Raw genomic sequence first — 9,146 nt, forward strand, 5'->3', positions numbered from 1 at the left:
ATCTATCTGCTCAAGCATGAGAAAAACACGGGGATTTTTTTGCAGTCATCTAAGTAGAAGAAATAGGAGAAGGCTGGGAGGTTTACAAAGTAGTCCAGATAAAAGATAATAGAGTGAGTGGCAAGAAGTGATCTACGCTGGATGCATCCTGGAGGCACAGACAACCGCAAAAATACTTTTGCCTCTGGGATGGATGTAGGATATAAAACGAGGAGAAGAGTCAGGGCTGATATTTGCTGGAGCAAACGAAGGATGGAGTTGCCGTTACTTGAGAAGGGGAAGTCGGGAGGAACGGTTTTGGGTGGGGAATCAAGGACTCTATTCTGGACATGTTGCGATATCTATTAGACATTCAAGTGAGACTTTGAAAGGGCTGTGGATAAGTGAGTCTGAATTTCAAGAGCGAGTTCCGGGCTGGAGATAAACTTTTGGAAGATGTCAACAGATAGAAAGAGTGTAGGGAGAGGAAGTCAGAGGTCCCAGGACTGAGCTCTAGAGTGCTCTGTCATGCAGAGGTTGGAGATTTAAGAAGAGCCAGCAAAAGAGGAGTCACCAAGGAGGTAGGGAACCCAGAATACTGGTCTGTTGGGAGCCAAGTGAAGAAACCGTTCCAACTGTTTCGATCGGCTGATATGCTAAAAAAACATGAAGGTTGAGTGTTAACCTGTGCATTTAGCAATGTGGAGCTCATCTGTGATTTGATGTCACCAACAGAGATCCCTCTAAGTTTTCCAAGCATTGATTCCAACTGCGTGCCACCCAAATGTGGGGGTCGCATATTAAGCTCTGTGTGTGGCTCTGTGGAAGCCCCCTCACTAGGGTTGAGGTGAGAGTGCAGGTGCTTATCCATCTCCATTTCACCCCTTAAGCCAGCGGTCCCCAGCCTTTGTGGCACCAGGGACTGGTGCTCCTATGAGAATCTCATGCTGATGATCTGCAGTGGAGCTGAGGCGGTGATGCTGGCGCCGGGGAGCGGCTGCAAACAGATGAAGCTTCGCTCTTCACTGGCTGCTCACCTCTTGCTGTGCGGCCCGGTTCCTAACAGGCCACAAAATGGTACCTGGCCTGTGGCCTGGGGGTTGGGGACCCTTGCCTTAAGTGGGGGGTTTGGAGATGAAGCTCACAGCCAAGCTTTCTCCAAAAACACTCCACAAATCTTCTCCTGTAAGATCCTCTCTTGGATTAAAAGGTACCTTGACCTTTTTATATACTTGACGAAAATACATTTTACTACTTGATGTGAATGCTTTATATGCTTGATATAAATACATTTTATATACTTGATGTCTAATAGCTCATCTCACAATGCTTGAACCCTTGAACTCTTGAGGGGGTTCAAGTGTTGTGGGGTGGGTCATCAGACATTTCCTGTTCCCTGGTTTTGTTCTGGTGTATGCCACATCCCCAGCCCCAGGGCTGGACCCTGATTTGCTAGATCAGCCAGTGGGGCGTATTCCCCAGGGGACTATTAGTGGTCCAGGTTGGGCACGTGACTGAGGCTGGCTCAGTCAGACTGCAGCAAGGGACTGGATTTCCCCAGCTGTCTCACAACAAGGAGGGAAGTTGCCTGCATTTCTGCCGACAGGTATCAGATGACCACAGGGAAACAGGCTTGAGACGAATGATGCTGAGGACAGAAGAATGGACCATGAGAAAGAACTGAAACTACAGACACTGTGAAGTGTTCAAATCAGCTAGGCCTGGACCCTGCCACGTAGCTGGACTTTCCTGGCTTCGTGAATTGGAGTGAGGACTCTTGCAGCTAAAAGCCTTCTAGTTGAGTCACAGCTACATTGTCTGCCCCATCCCAGGATTCGGCTGATTTCAGAGTCTGGCCCTCCTTCTAGTCCCTTCTGAGCTTTTCCATTTCTTTTAACCTTTCTATTGCTGTTGCTTTCAGGACCAGCTTTCCAAGTAGGCACAGTGGGCATGATGGTTAGAGTCCTCAAAAATGTTTTCATTTTAATTTCTCTTAAAATCAGAATTTAAAAAATGAATATATTAACGATGAACATATAATAAGGAATCTACTCTGGACTATATTCATCTTTATACCAAAGCAGTTATAAAATATAATTTTTAATATGTATCTTTTTTAATGCAGGGTGGGAACCCACAAAGGCCCAAGTGCCTAACACCCATCAAAGTCATAATGAGGCCCTGGGTGCCGGGTTACCACATTCTCCACTTTGGGGACTTTTGTTAATCTTGGAAGATGGCTAGGTGAGTGGACTTCTTCAGTATTGATTCAATGCCTACTGTTTTCTAGGCACTGCGTTAGCCCTGGAGGATACTGGGGTGAACAAGAGAAACAAGAACAGTTCCGTCCTTCACAGAGTTTTCCGTCTAGTAGGAAAATCAAATAACGAAACAAGTGATAATTATAGTATGTGATGGAGGTCACTATTGGAGGGTGAGTGGAGAGAGAAGAGACTAAAGGAAATTGCATCTAGTCTAGGGGATCAGGAAAGGTCTCCTGGAGGCAGCGACATTGAGGCCGAGAGTTGGGAGGATGAGTTTGGAACTAACGAAAGTACACTCCAGGCGTAGGAAAGAGCAGGCGCCAAGTTTTAGAGGTGAGTGAGATACAGCATATCTGAGGTGTTAAAAGCATCTAATGCTACTATTAGCTAGCAGTTATTGATGCTTATCATGTCAGGTGGTGGGCACTTTTCTAGACATTTTCCACGTACAAAGCATTTAAGCCTCACAACAATCTGAGTGATAGATACTATTATGATCCCCATTTTACAGATGAGGAAGATAGAAAAGAAGCATAGAAAATTAAAATAAACTTATTCGAGATTGTACACGTAGGAAGTGGTGGAGCCGGGCTTGGATCCTGACAGTGTGGCTCTAGGCTTAGGTGTCTTATCTTTCCAGGTATAGCTGGAAGGTGAAGGTGGAAGATGAGAGAGAGAGAGTCGGAGGTGAGTCAGGGACAGCACTGCGTTGCTGGGCAGCTCTGCTCTTGACCTTCAGCCCTGAGCGCGAGCCCTGCTTCTCCTTGACCGCCATATCTGTCCCCCATCCTCCACCACCTTCTCTCTCCTGAACCACTGCTGTTGCCCTCTGAGCTGATGTCTGCTCCTCTGTTCTTGACTGTCATCCCGTCCCCCTTCGATGGCCTCTCCAATCACCCTTAGAATGAAATTCCTCGGTCTGGCTGATGAGACCTGACGTTTTCTGGTCCCCAAAGTCCTCCTTTCCCGACTTGTGACCCGTTTCTCTTGGAGTCTTTCATTCGATCCCAGCCACGTGATCTCCCTCCTTCTCCAGTATGTTTGGCACATTCTTATCTCAGACTTCTGCAGCCATCCTCCCCCGACATGGAAAGTGCGTCTTCCAGATATTTTCATTATTTATTCCTTTTTTTCCTTTCAATTTTCTCCCCAAATATAACTTCTTCAGAGAGTCCTTCCCTGAGCAGTCTGTATAAAATAGTACTCATTACTTTCCACCACTTTTCCAGCTTATATAATATATCTGTTGGTTCATTGCCTGAGTCCCTCACTCGAACGTGCTCACTGAGGGCAGGGACTTTGTTTCGTGTATTGCTCTCTGCTCTGGGACTACACCACCCAAGAAAGCCTAGCACTTTAACTTTGCCCCAGGCTCCATTTCCGAGGGGAAGACACGCCAGCGGGTGCCAGGGAGGAGGCACTGTCTTCCAAGCTCTGTGAAAATCCCGTGCGAAGGTCAGTGGAGCTGAAAACCCAGAGCCTAAGTTTAATATCGTTATACGGAGTTGGATGCTGGACCCGCTCTAGACTGCCTCCTCCTGTGTTTTCGGTTTTGAGGGAAAGCGAACCCTTATTTAGTCATCCACCTTTGTTGAGTTTCTTCTAACATGTAGCCAAACACAATCCTAAAGCATGCAGCAAATGCTTTTACAGGGGTAAGGAGAAGAATTCAAAGATAATTCTGAGATTTCAAGCCTGTGCGATGAGAAAGAATCATGGCGTCCCAAACATAAATAGGATAATCTGAAGGAGAAGCTACGTTTAAAGGAATGACGAGGGGTTTTGTTTTATTATTCTATTATTTTATAGTTGTAGATACGGAGCATATATTTTTTGAGAAATGAAAACTGAGAAGAAGACGCCACTTAACATTAGTGGTACGCCAGTAAAGGTCAGCAGGAAGAAATACTGGGATAAGCTTGTCTCTTTGACACCAAGAAGATATTTTGGTCCAAGCGTTAATATGCATCCCACGTTTTCTACTAGATGCTTCTATTCTGATGCTTTGCATCCTTTTCCATATTTCGTATATATATATATTATATATGTATAATTTCTCATTAGCTATCTTTTGGGTTAATTTAGGGATGCCAGGGAGCTACCCTGATTTTATTGACAATACGTTCACAAGCCTTTCTTGCAGTGTGGGTGATGACTTTAGAGAGAAATGTCCAAGAGGAACACCTGCTGATTGGATTGTCATGTCTTAGTGAGGTCATCATGTTCTGGGGACATTGTCTTCAGTTTTACAGGCAAAAAACCCTCAATTTTTTTCAGTTCAATCAGACTTCATTAGCACTAGTTGGGATACAAGTTTGGCTCCTGGGGCAAAAACCTTATATAACAGTAACTTAAATCGGATGGCAGCTTATTTCTCGCTCATCTAGGACTGCTGTGACACCACGAGCACCCAGGAACCTTCTACTTGGCCCTGGTCTGAGTGAGCCAAAATGGCTCTTCGGTATATCTGAGGCCTAGATAGCACCTTTCCATTAACAACCCCATTTAAAAGACAATTTTATAAAGTTATCAGACATCACTCTTTTAATTCTTATTTCTGGTCTTTCATTGCTCATAAAAGAGTTAATGACTTGTAAAAATATTACTTAGATAGTGGCCTCGTATTCTTTCTCTTGGAGTCATTTTAGGGCTTTTTGCATAACTGCCCTTTGAATTTCTTTACTGCATTTTATCGTATCCTACGAGATTTCACTTCATCCCAAATGTCCCACTATTAAGAAAAAAAAAGTTTATGGAACTGAACTTCCCCTTGCACATGAACTAGTTTTAAGATCTCATATTTCTCCCACCAACCTTCTCCCTTGCCCCCTCAAATAATTGCTTACACCTTTTGATGACTTATTCACTTGAGCTTTATAAGAATCATTCCTGGGGATTTCCTTATTGCCCATAGAAGAGTAAATTTTATTTGTGATGTTATAAAGTAATTCGTAGCTATTATATATGCTATCTTTCTGAGGTTATTTTGAAATCACATCCATTGTTATTCATTCTCATCTCTTCTCTAGTGAGTAAATATAATTGTTTTTGGAAACTTCTACTTGATCTGCAAACATAATTCAAGGAAATCCTGAACATAGCAATTATTTTATTTTGATTGGATTTTACGTCACCATCTTAAGCATGTTATGGAAAACCCCGCAGTTTGTGGAAATAGCCATTTTCCTCATATTGATTTCTTTTAGGAATTAAGAAAAGATCATGGTCATAATGGTTTGCTCAGGTGGCCTCAGTTTTACTGTCCTCATCTGCCAAGTGGAAGTTCTGGGCTGGACCATCTCTCATGGATGCGGCTAGAGGAGGAAACACCTAAAGCAGGATTTTACCCGTTTAAAGCATTCTGTCACATTCTAATTTTGTCTTGGGTGTTACATACTCTCATAGCTCAGTCAGAAAAGTTGTGTATGTGAGTTAAAATGAGAGATAAACCCAAATCCTCACTTTCCATTCTGAAGTAAAATTTTGTTCAAAGATAATAATGGATTATTAGAAATATAAAAAGAAATCCTTTGACTTGACAACCCACCAAGTACAAGATGGCTGAAATGTGTGAGAAAGAAATAATTTTTTCTTCTTTTCTTCAAAGTAAGTTAATGTGGTAAATTCATGAATGTTAAACGAGATAATTTTCTCAGAGGGAAAAGAATTGTTCGTCTTTGAGTTTTTGAGGGAGAAGGGAATTAAAAGGCAATGTAAGTGTGAAACGCCTCAGCTCCTGAGCGCTCACGACCACGCTCGACCATGCTTTGCCCCCTCCCCGGACACGCCTCTTCACCCTGGTCGCTAAGCCTCGTTTACTCTTCTCATCTTTGTCCCCTCAGAAGAATACCGTGTGATGGTCTCTGTTCCCTAATAACTGCAATCCAGAATAGATGTGATTCTCCGTTCATCCAAGCTGTCTGCCTGGAGTTCCATGCCAGGCACCGTGCTCGATGCAGAGCGTCCACACAGGAAATGTGTCCCCGCCTTCGGGGTGTCCGCAGGCTTGTGAGTCCAGAAATCAGAACTTCACTTGTTTTTGGACCGTGTGAATGGAATGGTACTTTTGTGTTCTTTTACCTCTGTCTTCTTTTTGAGCAACACGGTTTTTGCAAGGCTCCCTTATTTCGTTGCTGCAGGCGGGTTAGCTCATTGCAGTTTCCACCACAGACGCCGCCTCCGTGAACGGTCTTGTATGTGTGTCCTGGTGCTCACGAGGCTGCAGCACTTGTCAAAGGCCCCGTAATTTCCTTACTGGCTACTATGGTATTATCCAAACACCAACCGTACCCCGATTCCCACTAAAGAGACATATATGAAACGCAGGTCGACCCATCTCATTCTCCTGCTTAGAACGGTTTCATGGTTTCCCACTGTTCTTGGAGCAAAGGTCCCCATCTCTGATACGGCCTTCAAGCCCTTCAAACCATCGCCAGCTCTCCCTGCTATTCTTACCCGTCCTTTCTTGGGGTTCTACAGCTACGGCGGCCTTTCAGTTCTTTCAACAAGTCTCTTCCGGGCCCCTCCTGCCCACCCTAGCCCAGCCTGCAGCCTGTTTAAACGCACCCACCATCCACCTGAGCTCAGCTACTCAGATAAGCCCACCTCCTCCCTAGCACACACTGGAGGTCATGACCCTTTACTGCACGTTCTCCTAGAGCTCTCTTTTTAGAATATGTGTTAGTTAGGACATAGATCTGCCACTGAAATGCAGACCCTGGTGATTTTAATTAGATAGGAGCTTATTCTTTGCTTACAGTACAGTGTATGCCTAAGCCCAGGGCTTGTCTGGAGGCTCTGAGATGTTGTGAGCCCAGAACCTTTCACCTTGCTGCCAGGACATCTCTAGGTCATTGCCCCCACCGGCTTGCTCTGAGATGACTCACCACTAGATTCACATCCCAGCCAGTGGGAGGGAGAAGGAGGAAAGGGAGGACACACTCGCCCCTTTTAAGGGCACGAGGGGAATTACATTCACTACTTGTACTCACCTCTCAGTAATTAGAACTTGGTCACATGGCCACACCTAACTGTAAGGGAGGCTTTATTTTTGCTGCCTAAGCCTAGCAATGAACCTGGGGATCTGTTACTATAGATGGAGTGAATGGATATAGGGACACCTAGTGGTCACTGTGGCAGAACAGCCAACCCAAATTACAACGAAGCATTAATTAGTGTGATCATTTGATTGACACTCTGGACTGTAATCTCTGCGAGAGCAGGGACAATATCTGTTTTTGCTCACCACTGTATCCTCATCATGTGTCCCGGTGTCTGGTACAGAGTAGGACCTTGATATGTATTTGTGAAATGTATGAATGAATATATTGGGTCTCTAACTACCTCTTGCTTTTCCCGGTCTCACGTTGGACATTCCAGCTGGACCGAATCACTTGCGGTTGCCTAGTAATGTATTCGTTCTCCATTTAAAAAATCTTTGCTAATGTAGTCAGCAAAGACAGTCATCTCGCTGTTTAACTTTCTGTGATAACTTTTGAGATTATCCAAATTTTTACACATTTCCATTTCTCTTTCTTGCTTTGAGATTCGAGGTGGCTAATTCTGTAACATCTACTGAGAGCGGAACGAGATCAAAGTGGCACTCTCGGGAGGAGGAGAATGTAGAGTCATGCTGAGATGTGCCATTGCAGAAGTCTGCTGGGTGCAGTTTCTCAAACCTGAGCTTTCCACAAGAGTTGGGAAGCGAAGTGTTAAAGGTTATATTCTCTGTTTAGAATCCGGAGGTTGGGTGTGACGTTGTGATTTATAATAAGTAATACATGTATATTTGGTCTTCATCGCCGTTTCCGGCACCTACAACCTTTGGAATTTCCGAAGCGATGAGGCCTAGAACGATGTCTTGATATTCAGAGCAAACCCCTTTCAATCACACTCGAGTTCATGTTAGAGCAGTGACTTTTAGAAAGCCCCCCAGGACAGGGCTCGTTGTCCGGGGAACCAGTGCTGTGGTTAGAGGGTTGGAAATTTCACTTCTACCCCCACGCCCACCAGTGGGGAGGGGAGAGGGGCTGGAGGTTGCGCTGATCACCAATGGCCAATGATTTAATCCATCATGCCTACGTACTGAAGCCTCCATAAAAACCTAAAAGAACTGGGTTTAGAGAGTTTCCGGGTTAGAAACCAAAAGGCATCCATCTGCCAGGCCTCACGCTCCACTGGGACAGAAGGGCCTTTGTTTGCAACTTAACTCTCTGTGTCTCTTCATCTGGCTGTTGATTCATACCCTTTAATGTCCTTCGTAATGCCCTGGTCATCTAGCAGGTAAGCTGGTTTCTTGAGTTCTGTGAGCCACCTAGCAAGTAGATTGAACCCCAGGAAGGGGTTGTGGGAACTTCTGATTGTTAGACAGCTGGTCAGAAGCACAGGTAACAACCTGGACTTGTGATTGGCATCTGAAGTGGGGGCAGCCTTGTGGGACTGAGCCCTTAACCTATGGGGTCTGATGCTGTCTCCTGGTAGATAGTGTCAGAATTGAGTTAAATTTGTGGGGGCACCAGGTCCCTGTCCTTGCATAGTTAGTTGCTTGGTGGTATAGAAAAAAGTACACATATTCTAGATAGTATTTTGAATTGCTATTTACTGACATATCTGAGTTTTATCAGTCAGTAAAGATTAATGTTGTATTGATAAATAAGCTTACTGAAGACTTGGTGTGAATAGTGGCCAACTCACCTATACTCACCCAGCCACACCAGCCACCACCAGGTAGAGATGTTATGCTTATCATATATTAAGAGATAATAAGAATATAAAAAATGTAAAATAGTATATTTAATAGAGATGCACTGAATGAAGCTAAATGAAAAAATGGATATATCACATGAGGATGGTAGGATTTGGATATCACTGTTAAAGATTTTTTTCTTTAACGTTGTCATATTG

The sequence above is a fragment of the Pteropus medius genome, unplaced genomic scaffold, assembly GCF_902729225.1.
Source record: "Pteropus medius unplaced genomic scaffold, Ma_sr-lr_union100, whole genome shotgun sequence".
Lineage (NCBI taxonomy): Eukaryota > Metazoa > Chordata > Mammalia > Chiroptera > Pteropodidae > Pteropus > Pteropus medius.